Source organism: Felis catus, chromosome E1 (genome assembly GCF_018350175.1).
Source record: "Felis catus isolate Fca126 chromosome E1, F.catus_Fca126_mat1.0, whole genome shotgun sequence".
Taxonomy (NCBI): Eukaryota; Metazoa; Chordata; class Mammalia; order Carnivora; family Felidae; genus Felis; species Felis catus.
This window is the reverse complement of record NC_058381.1, coordinates 57,533,706-57,550,462: the sequence shown is the minus strand read 5'-3', so window position 1 is coordinate 57,550,462 and position 16,757 is coordinate 57,533,706.

Genomic DNA, 16,757 nt, shown 5'->3' with positions numbered 1-16,757 from the left:
CCCTCCCCCTTCCTTCCTTCCTTCCCCTTCCTCCCTTCCTTCCTTCCTTCCTTCCTTCCTTTCTTCCTCCCTTCCTTCTTTCCTTCCTTCTTCCCTTCCTTCCTTCCTTTCTCCCTCCTCTTTCTTTCTTTCTTTCTTTCTTTCTTTCTTTCTTTCTTTCTTTCTTGTAGGCTTCATGCCCAGCATGGAGCCCAACACAGGGCTTGAACTCATGACCCTGAGAACAAGACCTGAACTGAGATCAAAAGTCAGACGCTTAACTGAGCCCCCCAGGTGCCCCGTATCTCCCCTTCCTTTAGTGGACACTTAATATGTGCCTTCTGCCACAAGGGTTTACAGAGATCATCTCACTGAAGACTAATGAACGGACCAATGCATTGGGAGCTCTGACTTATCCAGTTTTACCCGGATGAGGACACCAGGCACAGAGAAGTTAAGTAACTTGCCCAAAGTCACACCGCTTATAAAGGGTGGGACCGGGTCTCCAGTCAGGGAGTTTGTTTGTAGACTCGGTCCCCTTTGTCTCGTGTCTTCCCCCAGGGGCCACAACTACTGTGGAGATTTTCCCTTGAATTTGGGTTTTCTGGAGCAATGAGACCATTCCTGGGAGAGCACATTAGTGCCTTGACCTCCACGGAAGAGAGGCTCTCAGGAACCAGGAGCTCAGGTCCAAAAGGGACCTTGCGACCAGGGACAGAGCAGGCGTGGCCTGGACAGGTGTCTGGGCGATGGGGGATGGGAAGGTTGGGAGCTCTCTCCCCCCAGAACCTCGCCAATTCATGATTTTGCCTGCTGCCTATCTTATTTTCCCTTCGAAATTACTTGGATTGCTTTTGGCTGCAAGGGAGATCCGCTGTGAAGGAAGGTGCCCTCTGGTCAACCCCGCTCCCTCCCCTCTCCCCCAAATTAACCAATGTTTTAAATTTTTTTTTAACGTTTATTTATTTTTGAGACAGAGAGAGACAGAGCATGAATGGGGGAGAATCAGAGAGAGGGAGACACAGAATCCGAAACAGACTCCAGGCTCTGAGCTGTCAGCACAGAGCCCGACGCGGGGCTCGAACTCATGGACCGTGAGATCGTGACCTGAGCCGAAGTCGGCCGCTTAACCGACTGCGCCACCCAGGCGCCCCCAAATTAACCAATGTTTACAGGTTTGGTGGGGGTTTTTTTCCAGAAAAAAAAAAAGCCTCCAACTGCACTTAGGTATCTATTTCTATAAACCCCTCTTTCTTCGCACGAAGGGCTCACGCGTAGGCGTTCTTTAGGCACGTATTTTTTCCACACAGCCGAAACCACTCTCCAAGTGCAACTCGTACATCCCGCGTTGTTCGCTTGCCAGTGAAAAGCTTTCTCTTGAGAACGTTTGCTTTGGAGCAGTGCCCCAGTGAGGCTTTTGGGGGGGGGGGGCTTTGGGAAAAGCCGCTCAGGAAGAGGGGGATTTCAAATGCCAGCCTTCCAGCTGACGGAGGGGAGATAACGCACGGCCGTGTCTGCCCTTGCTGATCTCCAGATCCATCCAGCCAACGTTGCCCGCGCGCCGACTGTGGACGGAGGACCGTTTCCCTGGCGTCTTGTCGCCGTGTATTTCTCGAAGGAAGGTCGTGGTGACAGTGCGAGTGACCTCGTGGGCCCTTGCGTTTCGGAGTGCGGGTCTGGCTGGACACAGGACGGACCCAGGGAACTCCGAGCCGCTCGGAGCTCCTGCAGAATCAATCCTACCGAACACCTCTGCCTCTGCTCGTGGCTTCAGAGGCCGCACCCATTTTTCTCTTGGTTTCTGTGCAGCGTAGCCCCCGAGAGCAGCAAAGCAGGGGCCCGAACAGGCTAGGGGTGGTGGTGGGGGAGGCTGGGAGTCAAGTGCCCCTCCTGAGCCCCAAGCCATTGGTGTTGGGCCAGATGGGGAGACAGGCAGGTGTGGGGGGGGGGACAGACGGGCAGGAAGGAGGCCCCACCGTCCTCCGTAGCTGCCCGAGCTGCTGGCCCAGGGTAGAAAGTGGGCACCGGGGCTGGGCTGCAGAGCTAGGCTCCTGGACCCAAAGTCAGAGACCAGCGCCCCACGCACTGGGTGTCCACAAGGCCACTCGGCTTCTGTGGCTTCTGCAAACTGGAGTGATCGTCTGGGGGTTCATCAGAGCCCGTGAGTGTGGGTGGCAGCGCTCAGCAGCTGCCCACGGCCTTGGGGGATTCTCTTCCCAGACGAGGGCTTGCAAGCTGGTGTAAACTTGCTAAAGCCTCAGCGGCCTCATCCGTGCAATGGGACGGCAGTACCTGCTTCCTCGTTGAGCGAAAGCGCGTTTGGTTCTCGACGAATGGTGACAAACACGATGCTCATTGTGCTCCCCCAGTCCTAAGCTGCTCCGTTAGTTTCCTAGCACGGCCACACGAAGTGCCACAAACCAGGGGGCTTAAAATCGCAGCCGTTTCTTCCTGCACAGGTTCTGACATCGGGGCGTGAGCAGGGCCTGCTCCCTCTGAAGGCTCGAGGGGAGGATCTCTCCTGCCTCCTCCAGCTCCCGGTGGCTCTGGCTCCCTCCCGTCTCCGCCTCCATCATCGCGTGGGTTTCTTCTTCTCTGTGTCTCCGAGCCCCGACTCCCCCTCTGCCTTTCTCTTACAAGCACCTCTTGCCCCCGGATTAAGGATGAATCAAGAAGGAGGGGTGACCCCAAGGCTTCCGTCTGGGAACGGGAGGGCTTGAGGCGGGAGCAGGTTAAAAGCGGGAGGAGAGGCCGGGTTTACCTTGGATCTGACGCACCGTCCGGCTGGACACCGCGAGTAGGCAGGTAGACCGGAGTCTGGAACTTGGGGGAGAGGGCGAGGCGGAAATAAAAATCTCACAAAGTGGAAGCATCCCATGCGCAAACTTAGAGAAAAGGGGGTTTCAGAGAAAACTTGACTCTGTCCCGGGGTCTGTAGGGAAAAGCAGGCAAGGACGGCCAGTCAGCCGGACCGCCACGCCCCAAGACTCCTCGAGGTCTTTTCCCAAAAGGTGTGGCCAAGGGCCCTCTGGGAGAAGGACGCTGGACACTGAGGCAGAGGCGAGGCAGGGTGACCTGTGGAGCTCTCCCCACTGCCCCCCGCCCCGGCCATACACTCACCTGCTGTGCATGCTGTGTTCTCCCTCCCTCCCCCTGCCCTTTTCGTCCACTGCTCTCCCTTCCTTCCCTGCCCATCTCCATCCGCTTTGCACGACTCCTCCCAAAGGCCCCTGCTTTCCCTGCATGCCCGGTGGGGGGGACTCGTTCCCAGGGCTGTTCCCAGCTAACCCACAGCTTGTTCTGTGCAGCAGACCCTGCTAATCCGCCTCCGGCCCGAGACTAGCCCGGTGCCCGCCCGCGCCCAGTCGGTATTTATGGAAACGAGTGGGCACGGGCTTCTGGGGGCCCGAACAGAGACAGGCAGAGAATCACCGAGACCCCAAGGGCCCCGGCCCCCAAGGGTCAGGGCTGAGAGTCATCGGGAACTGCGACCGAGGCGCAGGGCGAGCCCGCTTCGGTCCGTCCTCTGGCCGCCCCGTGCCACTGTCCGGGGGAGCCGGCCTTCTCCGGATGCCCACCCACCGCCCGCACCTGCACCAGGAGGAACAACCCCTGTGCCCCCCTCGATGCAGCAGGAGCGATGAGCCTTTGGAGCAGGGTGGTCCGTTGATCCTGTGGAGCACCAGTGACCGTCACTTCTGGAACCTGGTGGGAGGGGGTGTGGGGAGGGCCCTCCGCTCCAAGGCAGCTTCCTCAGACAAGGTGGGGCGAGGGACAGCGTCTCGGGGCCGGAGCGGGGCTGCTATGCCACAGTGTGACTTGCTTTTCCCAGAGCAGCAGCCTCTGAGCTCTGCAAGTTTCCCTGGGAACCGAGTCTCTAATGTTGCATGTGGCCTCCCTGGGGAGGCCAGTCTGGGGTTCCATCCCAAACACACACACACACACACACACACACACACACACACACATACACCTGTGCACAGCCACCCACATACACACACACACACACACACACAAATGCACACCTGGGTGGGGGGCAGAGAGAGGCAGGGGGGCGGAGGACAAAGGCAGCCCGCGGCCCCGTTGGTGACAGAAAGCCCCACCCCATTACTAAGCTGCGGGGCAGCCGATGTGGCCCTTCAATTACGTGGTGGGCGGGCTGCCTGGGCTCGGGGACTCATCAGCCCCCCGGGAGCCGAGGCCCCACGGTCTGCAGTGAGGTGTGGAGAATGGAGAGGCCTCGGCTGCGTTAATGACAGCAGCCCGCACTCCCCGAGCAGCGCGAGCCAACTCGATCGCTCTTTAATTATCTGGAATTAGAGAGCCGTCCTCGCCCGCTTTATGTTCTGGTGGAGGAAATCGGGGCATCCATTCATTACCTGATCCATATGTAAAGTGTCACACGTAATTTTTCGAGAGCCAAAGGGTTCTTGCCCCAAGACCCACATCATCTCTCTCTCTCTCTCTCTCTTTTTTTTCTTCCCCTGCATCATCTCTTAATAATGACGTGAAGCAAAGGGGAAGAAGATCCCGGATTCAGAGGACCCCAAGCCTGGGTCCCGCCAAGCCTGGGAGGCGGCCGAACTGAGGGCTTCACCCAGGATCCTCGAGCGCCAGGCCCTGTGGGCTCTTCTGCAGGGGGGGGGGGGGAAGAGGAGAGAGGGGCCCAGACACAGAATGTAGTGTTTGATAAAGGACCACTTTCCAGCCCCTCAGAGTCTGGTAAGTAGAGAAAGGAATGAAAATTAATTTTTTTTAAATGTGTTTATTTATTTTTGAGACAGAGAGAAACAGAGCAGGAGCAGGGGAGGGGCAGAGAGAGAGGGAGACCCAGAATCCGAAGCAGGCTCCGGGCTCCGAGCCGCCAGCCCAGAGCCCGACGCGGGGCTCGAACCCACAGACCGCGAGATCATGACCCGAGCCGAAGTCGGGGACGCTTAACCGACTGAGCCCCCCCCCCCCGCCAGGCGCCGCGGGAAGTGAATGAAAATTAAAAGCAGACCATGAAATAAGTTTACGCTGCAGCACGAGGGATATAGATGAGATGCGAAGAAGGATTTTCCGGCAGGAGGGAGAATTCAGACGCGATCCTTCTCCCCGGCCGAAGCGTCATGACCAGGCTGGGGAGAAATTCCCTTCCGGGCATCACCAACACAACAGCTAAACAAGCAGATAATACAAGGCCACAGACTCAGCAGTAGCTTCGGACATATGTTCCGGGGGCCCTGGGTGAGGAGAGAGACAGAAGACGTTGGAGAGACAGAGACAGGGACGCAGAGAGATGGACAGAGAGAGAGGCTGACCTTCCGTTTTGCGGACTAGAAACGCCTTCGCCTTTGACCTGGCCTCCCGTGGCCCGTGGAACATGCTGATGGCGTCACACCTGTAGGAAAGACACAGGCTGGTTAGGCCCCCCACCCCCACCCCCACCCCGGCCAGGTTTCCTTCCGGGCAGACCGAGGGGGGCCAAGGGTATGGGTGACGGACGAGGCAGCGACAAGGGTGGGGTGAGAAGGCGCCTGTTGCCTCCAGGGCCCTCCCCCCTCACGGCCCCACCCCTCCTCGCAATTGCCCTGTGAACAGGTCCTACCCTTACCCCCAATTTACAGAAGAGAAGGCTGAGGCCCAGGGCCACACGTTGAGTAGGTGGCCGAGCTGGCCCAGGGGCCCCGACTGCAGCCTGGGCTTGACCACGGGCCACATGGCCACCCACCAAAAAGCACCGGGCGTCCTTCGGGCTCACGGGAGGCGTCATCCTGGGTTGCCTACGTTCTCCCGCCCCCGTGTCGCCTGTCTCCTGGCCTTCTGGAGCTGGGCCTTCAAGGTGGAGACTTGAGGCCACCCGTGCCCCATACCTAGAGTCCTAGTCCATTGAAAGACAGGCTTCCTGGGCTGCGCATGCCCACACTGTCCCCCCCCCACCCCTGTCCCCCTGGTCCTGGTGAGTGGACAAGAAGGAGAAACTACTGTGTCTTTCCAACCTCGGGCTTCCCGGCTTCTCCTGCTGCCAGAAATGAGCCTCCCCTGGGGGCAGCGGGGGCTCGGCCGCAGGAACCCACCGTCCAGGGGAGCAGAGCTCCCTTCCCCCTTCCAGGGTCCCTTGCCACTGGCCCCAGGGTCGGTCCTCTGGGAGCCTCAGAGACACCGGCCTCCCATTCTGGGGTTTTCGGTAGGTTCAGGGTGGGGCCCCGTGGCTGCCCGAGGCACAGCCAGGTTTGGGAATGTCTGTCTCCGAGTTCCTGGAGGACAAGGACAATTCTTCTTCTGCCCTGTGCTTCCCCGAAGGCCCCCCCCCCGACACTGGGATGTCCCCTCGAAACTCCAGAACCCTCTTTCCTGTGTGGCCTTGTTCCCCTCCAGTGTGACTCAGAAATGTTTTTCTTCCCTCTGCTTCCCAGGTCTCAGGAGTGTGAGCTGGCCTGTGGCCTGAGCAGCGAGTGTGAAATGAGGAAAATCTTTCTAGTGGAAAGTCGCTGGGGACCACTGGCCGCCCCCGGGGCAGGAGACGGGGGTCCCCGTGTGGCCCCCCCCCCCCCCCCGGGCATCTGGCACGCTCCGGGACAGAGCTGCGCCTGCCGCCTCCCACCCCCCGCCCCGCCTGGATCTAAAGCTCCACTGAGTCCCCCAGCTGGCACTGGGGGGACCAGGCTTCTGGCACATTCCAGGAAGAACCGCCATCCTTCTGCCCTGGATGTGTCGTGGGGATGACCTAGTAGTGATCACAGCGTGGTTGGCTCTGGAACTTACACAGTTCAGGAGAGGGGACACTTTGAGACAAGGAACACCAAGTACAAAGGACAGAAGGGGATGTGACCGGAGGAAGTGGATGGTGCCCTGCTGGGGCCCCAAGAAGCGGGGGACATCTGGCCCAAGAGGGGACCGCTCACGGGCTCCCACTGCTCTCAGCTTTGGTTGGCAGCCAGGTCGCCTCCTCCTGTGCCCTCAGTCACCCCTATGTGCCACAGCCCAGAGGGCTGGTAGTTCCCGGATCCGAGGCTGCTGGCGAGAGGGGCGCAGCCCAGTTCTTGGGGGGCCGATGAGGGGACTCCACCGCTCTCTGCCTCCCTCCAGCCGCCATTCCGGACCCTGGTCCTTGGAGACCCCAAGGCTGCCCCCGCCCCCCTCCTGTGCGCCAAGCTCCCTTGAGGGGGACGCCCAGGCTCCCTGGCAACCCTGGACACCCAGCCTGGGGGCTCTGGTGGACCCCCCACACCCTGGTTCCCACGGCATCTGCAGACCACCTTCCCCGCCCGAGCCGCTGACTCCATCAGTGGAGGCTGAACCTGGGGGGGAGGGGGAAGCCAGCATCGCTTGTTTACAGACACCCCCCCCCCCCGCCCCGCCCCTCGCTGGCTCTCACTCTCCTTCCCTGCGCGCCGCGCCGAGATCTCCCCAGCCTCTCCCTCCTCCTCCTCCCCTGCGTTTTCCCCTCCATTACATCTTCCTTACATCTCCTGGAATAAAAAACAATTCTCTTGTGCCACCTAATTCCCCCTCCCGACAGTTTAGGACCATGATGTTAAATAATGATAATCACAAGCAGCTCTTTGTTCCGTCTTCAACCACCGCCTGTTCGCTTTAAAGCTCTCAAGCCCAAGGTCACAGGCCCCTCCACGCGGCTGAGATAAATCTTTCCCATCGCTGAATTCTGACAAATCCCCGCGTCTGCCGGCCCTTTGTTGTATAGTCTTTGTTTGAAATATGGCATGCCGTGAGGATGCGCGCCTCGCGCCTGTCTCTCCACCTCTGCATATTAAATCTTGGCCGCTTCCTGGGGCAGGGAAGGGAAGATGAGGGAAGGGAAGGGGAGGGGAGGGGAGAAGATGGAGGGGGAGGGGAGGAGAAGGGAGAAGAGGGAAGGGGAGGGGAGGGGGAGGGAAGGGAAGAGGAGGGGAGGCAAGGGAAGATGAGGAAGGGAAGGGGAGGGAAGGGGAGGGAAGGGAAGGGAAGGGAAGGGAAGGGAGGGGAAGGGAGGGGAAGGGAAGGGAGGAAAGGGAAGGGGAGGGGAGGGGAGAAGATGGAGGGGGAGGGGAGGAGAAGGGAGAAGAGGGAAGGGGAGGGGAGGGGGAGGGAAGGGAAGAGGAGGGGAGGCAAGGGAAGATGAGGAAGGGAAGGGGAGGGAAGGGGAGGGAAGGGGAGGGAAGGGAAGGGAAGGGAAGGGAAGGGAAGGGAGGGGAAGGGAGGGGAGGAAAGGGAAGGGGAGGGGAGGGAAAGGAAGATGAGGAAAGGGAAGGGGAGGGAAAGGAAGGGAAGGGAGGGGAAGGGAGGGAAGGGAAAGGAAGGGAAGGGGAGGGGGAGGGGAGGGGAGAAGAGGGAAGGGGAGAGGAGGGAAGGGGAGGGGGGGAGGGAAGGGAAGATGAGGAAAGGGAAAGGGAGGGAAGGGAATGGAAGGGAGGGGAAGGGAGGGGAAGGGAGGGAAGGGAAGGGGAGGGGAGGGAAAGGAAGGGGAGGGAAGGGAGGGGGAGGGAAGGGAAGGGAAGATAAGGGAAGGGAGGGGGATGGGAGGGGAGGGAAGGAAGGGAGGGGAGGGGAGGGGAGAAGAAGGAGAGGGGAGGGAAGGGAAGGGGAGGGGAGGGAAGGGAAGGGAAGGGGAGGGGAGGGAAGGGGAGGGGAAGGAAGGGAAGGGGAGAGGATGGGAGGGGAGGGGAGAAGAGGGGGAGGGGAGGGGAGGGGAGGGAAGGGAAGGCTGGGCCTTCCTCCCCCCGCCCCCCACCAGTGCTCAGTCAACCCTGGCAGCTCCCCTCCCACCTTGGCACCTGGTCCTTTGTTCTCTGTTGCCTGCTGGTCCTTATCACCTTCCTGGAGAGTGCTTGTCTCTGCTCCTGAGTCACTGATTCCTAATAACTCGATTAAGTCAAAAGGCGTCGTCCTGGTCCCCCACAAACAGAGGCGAGAGGGCACAGGGGGATGGTGGAAGGCTCCAGACGGTGAGCCCGAGGAGGGAGGTGGGTGGGGGGCTCTCCACTCCTCTGCCCCCTGGACCCTGCCACCCCCTGCTGGGCCCATTCCTGCTCGGGACACTCTCGGTGCCCCCATCCACCCTCGGGGACTGTTGTATTCCCCTCTGCTGCTGTAGTGGGTTGGGTAGCATCCCCCCGACCTTCCCGTCCCCCCAGAACCGGAGGGTGTGACCTCACGTAGGATAAGGGTCTTTGCCGATGGAAGTACGGTAAGGCGGGCCCTGAATCCAGTGAGGGTGCCTTGTAAGAGACAGACAGACGACACAGATGCAGAAGGCCACGTGAGGTGGAGGCAGACACCAGGTGGGGGGGCCACAAGCCAAGGAGCGCCAGGGACTTCGGGAGACCCTCAGGAGCCAGGAGACATGGAACATTCTCCCTCAGGGCCTCCAGAAGGAACCAACCCAGTTTCCGCCCTCCAAAGCTCCGAGAGAATACATGTGTGCTGTTTCCGGGCTTCCATTGGTAATACTTGGTTTTGGTGGCCCCAGGACACTAACTTAGCCTCCTTCGGGGCGGAGACCCTTCTGCAGACAAGACCGGGAGGGGCACCAACCACCCAGGTGTGAATGCTGAGGCCTCGGGCATGAAAGGACTCAGGCCCAGGAACTGAGGGCCTCCGCCACCCCGGATTCCCAGGCAGAGACAGGACGGAAGCTTCCAGAGCGCTTTGGCCTCCTCTGTCTTCCTCCTTCATGGGAGAGTGGCCAGGCAGTGGGCTCTCTGCCCCTCCCCGCCTCTGCACTTAGGACCCGGGACATACCCTGAGGTGGCAGAAAAGGATATTTTCCTCCCCATAGATGGATCTTTGACCCCATGGAGCCAGAGTAGAACCCGCTGGCCCCTTGTGTCACAGCCTGAAACGTGCAAAAGTCCAGCAAATGACTCCGCCGGGAACGGGGCGCCTTGAGTTGTTGCTTTTTCCCCTGAGAGGCGACACAAGTGGGGATGTTTTCTCCCTGCTGGATGCCCTTCCGACGACAGCTCGGGAGGCCAGTGGCGCCCCGCAGGTGTGCCTGGGGCTGAGCTCCCCGAATCGCCTTCCCTTCCTGTGCCTTCAAGGTCTCCCCCGTGTCTGCTTCCCAGACACCCCCTCCTGCGCCTTGTGCGCCTGCTCCCAGTCTCTCCCAGGGAGCTGTGTGCCCGGGTTTCTGCCCAGTCTCTGGTCCTAGTTCCGGCCCTTTTGCTTCCGCACCTGCCCACCCCGAATGCACGCAGCGCTCGGTACACGCACGGCTCTCCACACCCCAAACCCAGGGTCCTGGCATTGCCCTGCTGCCTCCTTGACCTCCCTCACTTGGCCCTCACTGGCCAGCCTCTCCTCCACCCTGATGTCCCCCCACGCGTTTCTCCTGCTTTCCGGCCACCTTACCTTGCAGCCCTGAGCCCCGTCCCAGCGTGCTCCGTGAGGACCAGGCCGAGGGGAGGCGGTTCGGGAGGGGGGCTCCTTCACAGTTCTAGAATGATCCGTGCACACCATCGGATGCCCTGCAGCCCCAGTCCCCGTTTCTGGGCTCCTGCCGGGCACGTCCACCTGGGTTATTCAACCCATACCTGCTAAGCGTTGGGCCTGCGCTGGCTGCTGGGACAGGTGCTAGGGACGTCCGGCTGGAAATGGGCTGCAGGGCTCACACCTTTCAGGCACCGAGAAGCCCGGCAGCCAGGCCTACCCTTGGCCTTCGCCTGCACCCCAACAGAGCCAAAGTCAGCCTCGCCTTCCCCGGCAAACCAGCGCCCCCTCCGCTAGCTCCCGGGCAGCCACGCGGACCCCTGGACCCAAACCCTGAAGGCCCCATCGACTCCTGCCTCGCCCTCCCCATGGCCGGGCACAGCCACCTCTAGGCCCCACGTGCTGATTCTGTGTCAGCCATCTGACCGGCGCAGGCCTTTCCCATGGCTTCTGCTGTCACTCGGGTCCGCGTCTGCCTCCCTCAGACTGAGACCTCCACCTGCCCCAGCCCCCTCTCTGTGCCCTCCAGCCCACGCTCCACACCAGGGCAGGCCCGATGGGGGACAAAAGGCCTAAATGCAGGTACAGAGGTGCGTGTATAACACATATGATCAGTAATAAGTACAAGCGATGTGAACGTGCACCTGTGCCTGCCGGAATGAGTTATCGTCACCCTGAGGGAAGACACTCAGCCCCGAGCCTCGCAGCCGGGTTCCCTTGGACGGGTGGCACCCCTCTGGGTCTCAGGTTCCTCGGGGACAATAAAGCGGGGAGACAGGGAGGGGGCTTTGGTGGCCTCTCCCAGTCTGAATTCTTTGCTTCCATGCCTGCCTTATCCGCATGTTCCTGGTTTCACACAGGGGGGTCCCCTGCCTGCTCCGGTTGGAGATCTGGGAACAGAAAGACAGAGGGAGGGTGTCCAGAGGCCGCCCGCCCCCCCTCCTCACCCCTGCCCAGCTGCAGTCAGACCCCGGGAAGGCCGCGCAAAGCAGTGCACTCTTGGGGTCTCTGACTCCCTGCCGGTGAGGACAAGCCCCTCGCCCGCGCCCGTCCCTCCCGCGGCTGCCCTTCAGTCCTTGGCCAGGGAGCCTTGGGGTGTCCTCCTCTTTCTCACACCTGCGGCCCCTCGATGACTTCTGTCCCCGCCTCGAAGCACTCAGACAAGACTTCACCGCAGTCCCGGGGGGGGCCGCGGCCGCAGCGAGGAGATTCGACCGCAGCCACCAGGGCACCCTCGTCGGGACGTGGCATCGAGCGGAGGAGGGGCTGCAGGTTCATGCCTGCCTGGCGCGCACCTGGCTGTGACTTGGGCCGGGAGAGGCAGAAAAGCGCTGAACGCACGAACTCTATTTTTCCCCCTTGGCGGGAGGGAGCAAGGGTTTCTTAGAGATGTAAAATTAAGCGTTAAAAATGACTTCGCAAGGTTTAACCCTGACGATTAGCCTGGACAAACGGTCCGTCGCTGGGCCGGTGGGTAATTTATACAAGGTCCGTGAGGCGGGGAGGCGGGCGGTCTGCTGTGCTGCACGTACATGGAATGGATGACGCCGGGGTGGGGGGGGCACCCTAGGTTCCCAGTCCCAGGGCCCTGACATGGCAGGAGCAGGGATGGGACTGTCTCGAGCCACGGGATCTTCCTGGCCGTCATCCACCCAGCCCTGGGCCGCGGCTGGAAGGAGTTGGGGTGACAGAGGCAGGTGTATACGTGCTGAATACGGCCCAGCACGTCTGCAGGGTTTAAAGGTTGTTCTGCCCCCGGGAGCCGGGTGGGCTTGGGTGCTGCTCAGCCGTTCTGCACCCCTGTTTCCTTGCATGAGAAGTGGGGAGGCAGTGGCCCAGCGGCGTCCTCGGGGGACGTGTCTATCTTGGTTCCCGGCCCAGGTAAGATCCCAGGGTGTGCTCACCCCTCGCCGCCCTGTCCCCGCTCCATCGGGAGCACGCCCATGAGCCTGGCACGCCCACGGCGCCCACAGAAGGGCAGGTAGAGCCTCCCCCATTCCTCCCTCAATAGACACGCTCACCCTTAGCGGGGCACTGACTTTTGAAAATAGCACGTCAGCAAGGTTTTTCCAGAAAAGCTCTCTGGCTTCCTCTCATGGGCGGGAGTCCGAGCCTCATCCCCTTTTTTTTGCCTCCTGCCTCTCCAGACTGCAAACCACAGTGACCACGACGACTCCTGTCTCCCTCCTGAGAACTCCGGGTGCATTTTTGTCCCTTTCACGCAGTTTCGGGAAACCGCCCTCTGCACGCGCCCGTGGCCACTTTCCTCGGGAGTCCAGCACCACGGTTTCTGGGTGGGTGGAGTGGATCTACGTCCTTCAGGGCTGAGGAGGGTGAGCGGGGGGACAGCTGCCTGTTCCTGTCTCCCTGTGTTGGGTGCCCGTGCCCAGGTAGGGCGCAGAGGGAAGGCGGGGGAGCCCGGGGCTGCCTGAGGTTGGATGAACTGACCAGCAGCGGGGAGGCGGGGAGGGCCGAATCACCTCTGCGCTGAGGTGGGGCCCCTCCCTCTCCCCTCTGCCCGCGCTCACCACGCTCTGGCACGACCTGTGGACGACAGGATGTCGCAGGAGTCCCGCCAAATCCTCGCCTGCTCTCGAGAAGCCTCCAGTCCAGCAGAGGAATCGGACAGGGAAACAATCAGTCCCGGGCCGCCTGGGGGGCTCCATCGGTTAAGCGTCCAGCTCTTGATTTCGGCTCAGGTCATGATCTCTCGGTTCATAGGTTCGAGCCCATCGGGCTCTGCCGATGACAGCGCGGAGCTTGCTTGGGATTCTCTCTCCCTCTCTCTCTACCCCTCCCCTGCTTGCTCTCTGTCTCTCAAAATAAATGCAAATAAACTTTAAAACAAACAAACACTGCTTTCCGTTAGCTGCTCCCCCTTGAAACCTCTTTCCTACCTTCCTCATGTTCCTCGTGTTTTCTTTCTTCTTCTTTTTTTTTTTAAATCACGAAGATCTGGGACAGCAGAGCAGGTAGGAGGTCATTTGGGTGATGCTAGTCTTCTCCTGTCCTGTGATACACTGAAGGGTCCTCAGATTTGGTCGTGGGGCCAAGAGGAGAACCCGGGATGAGGTCAGGCCGGGACACGCTCCGCGGATCGCCGGGCAGCTCCGTGCCACACAGATAGAGTCACAGGTTTCGGTCCAGGAAGCCTCCCGGGTTACCCCGCAGGAGGCGCCCCGGCATGCCACACACCCCTGGGATGTCACGGTCACCAGGGGCACCTCTCCCACTGCGGAGGGGGCTGGTCGTGCCCGGGAGTCATCCCCGCCACTACCTGTGTCCTCCACACACAGGCGATCAGTACGTCTCCCCAGATGGTCTGCAAAGTGCAGACAGTAGAGCCCTATGGGTCCCCAGACCGAGGCGAGCTGAGACAGGAGGGCAGAGGGGCCGTTGCAGGGCCGCAGGCATGTGACAGTCCTGATGGGGGATGAGCCCTAGTTGTTTCCCACCTTCAACTCCAAGAAAGAGCTGTGCTCGCCAAGGGAGGGGGGCAGGGGAGGGAACGTTCCGGTGGAAAGTCTTGGCGGGCTCTTTGTAGATGATGTACAGAGAGAGGCCCAGACCTGCCAGCAGGGATGGAGTAGGCCCTCGGGCCTACGGAGTCCCTCCCTGGTTCCCAACACACACACACACACACACACACACACACACACACGCACAGTCAGCTCTTCCCTCCTGGGCCCTTGATGGCTTCGTTGTTAAGCGGACCAATGTTATAACGGCAAGTTTACTGACGGTGCGCACCCCGTCCGCCACCGGGCTAAGCACTTCGCGTGCGTCGTCCTGCTCGGCCCTCCCAACGGCCACGGTCGTTTCCTCCATGAGGAAAACGAGGCGGAGAAAGGCCGGGACACCTGCCCGGGGCCATCCGAGGCGCGCATGGGCAGAGCGAGGCTCTGTCCCAGTCACTCCAGCCCCCGAGCCCACCGTCTTGTCGGTGACACGACCCTGGCACCCGGAGCCAGAAGGACAGAGGCGCGAGCGCGCGGGCGAAGCCATGCTCACGGTCACCTGGGCTCACCCAGGGCCGCACCCCACGAATCTGTGCCAACAAACAGACTGTGGCTTCCAGCAGAGACAAAGGCAGCTTTGTCGGTCCCAGGTAATTGCCTCCTATCACGATGCATTAAAACTGAGGAGTCGCCAGGGCTCCGGTTACCTGAAGATTCACGGTCCGCGACAGGCTAGTCTTTCCACCACAACACATTTGCGTAAGATGCTTACATTTCCCGCAGCGTCATCGGACCTGAAAATGCGGCGCGATTCCAATAACATTTCTCCGGAGGTGGACAATGGGCTGAAACAAAAACACACCATGTGCCGCGGCGGCTCTGCGTCTTCATGAACAAACACGCCAGGATGCACCGCTCAAATCGCATAACTGAACTGGCCCGGAAAGCCCCACCTTAAAGCCCCCGTTCCGCGGCTGGCGTTGTCGCAACGCTCCCAGCCTTCCCGGGCACCACTTTGCATTTCCAGTGGAGATGTTGTGGATGGAGATGTTAGGCTTTTCCCGGCTCAAAATCCTTGCTCTCTGCGCCGAAAAGAGGGCTCAGGGTTGGACGATGTTCCCTCGAGGGCTGTGGATCCTGGCTCCCCGGGCTCCGGGCTGGAGGCAGGGGACCGGCCTTAGGGCGTCTTCTGTGTCCCGTGTCACCGCAGAGGGGAGGGCAGAGCCGGAGGCGCGGACAGGACTCGGGGCGAGATGATGTCACGGCCTTCTGGTGATGCGAATGCTTACATCACCCTGCCGACGTCCCTTTAACATCTGGCGGCGTGAAAATCAAGGCCAAGGCCAAACGCGTGAGAAGGAAGATGTTCGGTCTCGTTCATAATTAAATACACAGTGAAAACAATCAAATAAGCTTTTCCATCCATCCTACTGGCAAACCAGCAGAGGCTTCCATAAGAGCCTTCGTACAGGAGTGGGGAGCTGGGCTCACCTCCTCAACACTACTGGGGGGGCCGTGGGAGTGGGAACAAAGGCTTTACGTCCTGTGACTCAGTGCGGGGTCCACAGGCAGGGGTGTGGCAGCAGCACCTGGGGCTCGTCAAAATGCAGATTCCCGGGCGCCGCCCTGGACCTGCCGTGGGAAATGGGGGGCGGGGCCTGTGTTTTCGGGGGGCCCCCAGGTGGTGCTGGAGCAGCCCCCAGCCTCAGAAGCGCTGCTCTGGAGGACGCCCAGGAATTCTCCTTTTTTTTTTTACCCGTTACATTTTTTTCGTCCGTTAGCGAATGGGATCCGGGAAGACAACGGCATCGTTTATGCCGCGCGTCCGTCTGGTCACGTTGCTGACCTGCCCGTTGGTCCTAATAATTGGTCGGCTCGTTCTGCTGGGTATTCGGGGCGGGAGAGTCTATTGTCTTCGAATAATGGCAGATCCGTCGTGTCCTTTCTGAGGTGTGTACCTTGTATTTCTGTCTTTTATCTTCTGTTCCGTTTGCCAAGACCTTCAGAGCAAGAATGAACTCTGCTTTGGGGAATCGCTCCACAGGCAGGCATCGTGGGGCACGTAGGTGAAGACACCTGCGCGGGACCGGTCACGACAGCAGCCTCTGCAAGACCAAAATGCTGGGCGGGCCAAAACGCCCGTCACGGTGGGGCCGGTTAATAACCCAGGGCCCATCCAAGCACCAGAACATTGTGCAACCATGAAAAGGTTGGGGTCGATCCACATGAACAGATTAAAAGAATTTTTTTTATGCTTATTTATTTTTGAGAGAGAGAGAGAGAAAATGTGAGCACGGGAGGGGGCAGAGAGAGAGGGAGACACAGAATCCGAAGCAGGATCCAGGCTCCGAGCTGTCAGCACAGAGCCCGACGCGGGGCTCGAACTCATGGACCGTGAGATCGTGACCTGAGCCGAAGTCAGACGCTTAACCGACTGACCCACCTGGGCACCCCAAGATTTTATTTTTTACTTTCTTATTTAAAAAATTTTTAATGTTTTTACTTATTTTTGAGAGAGAGAGAGAGAGAGAGGGCGTGAGCAGGGGAGGGACAGAGACAGAGGGAGACACAGAATCTGAACACAGAGCCTGACGTGGGGCTCGAACCCATGAACCGTGAGATCATGACCCGAGCCAAAGTTGGGCGCTTAGCTAACTGAGCCACCCAGATGTCCCCAAGATTTTATTATTTTTAAGCAATCTCTACATCCAATGTGAGGCTCGAAGTCACAACCCCAAGACCGAGAGTCCCACGTTCCACCAACCAAGCCAGCCAGACGCCCCACCCCCAATCGCTATTTTAATTTTTATATTCTGAAAGTTGGGATTTTTTCAGTAAAAAAGTTAGTAGTCATTTCTAAGGGAATTAATTTTTTTTTAAGGTTTATTTATTTTTGAGACAGAGAGAGAC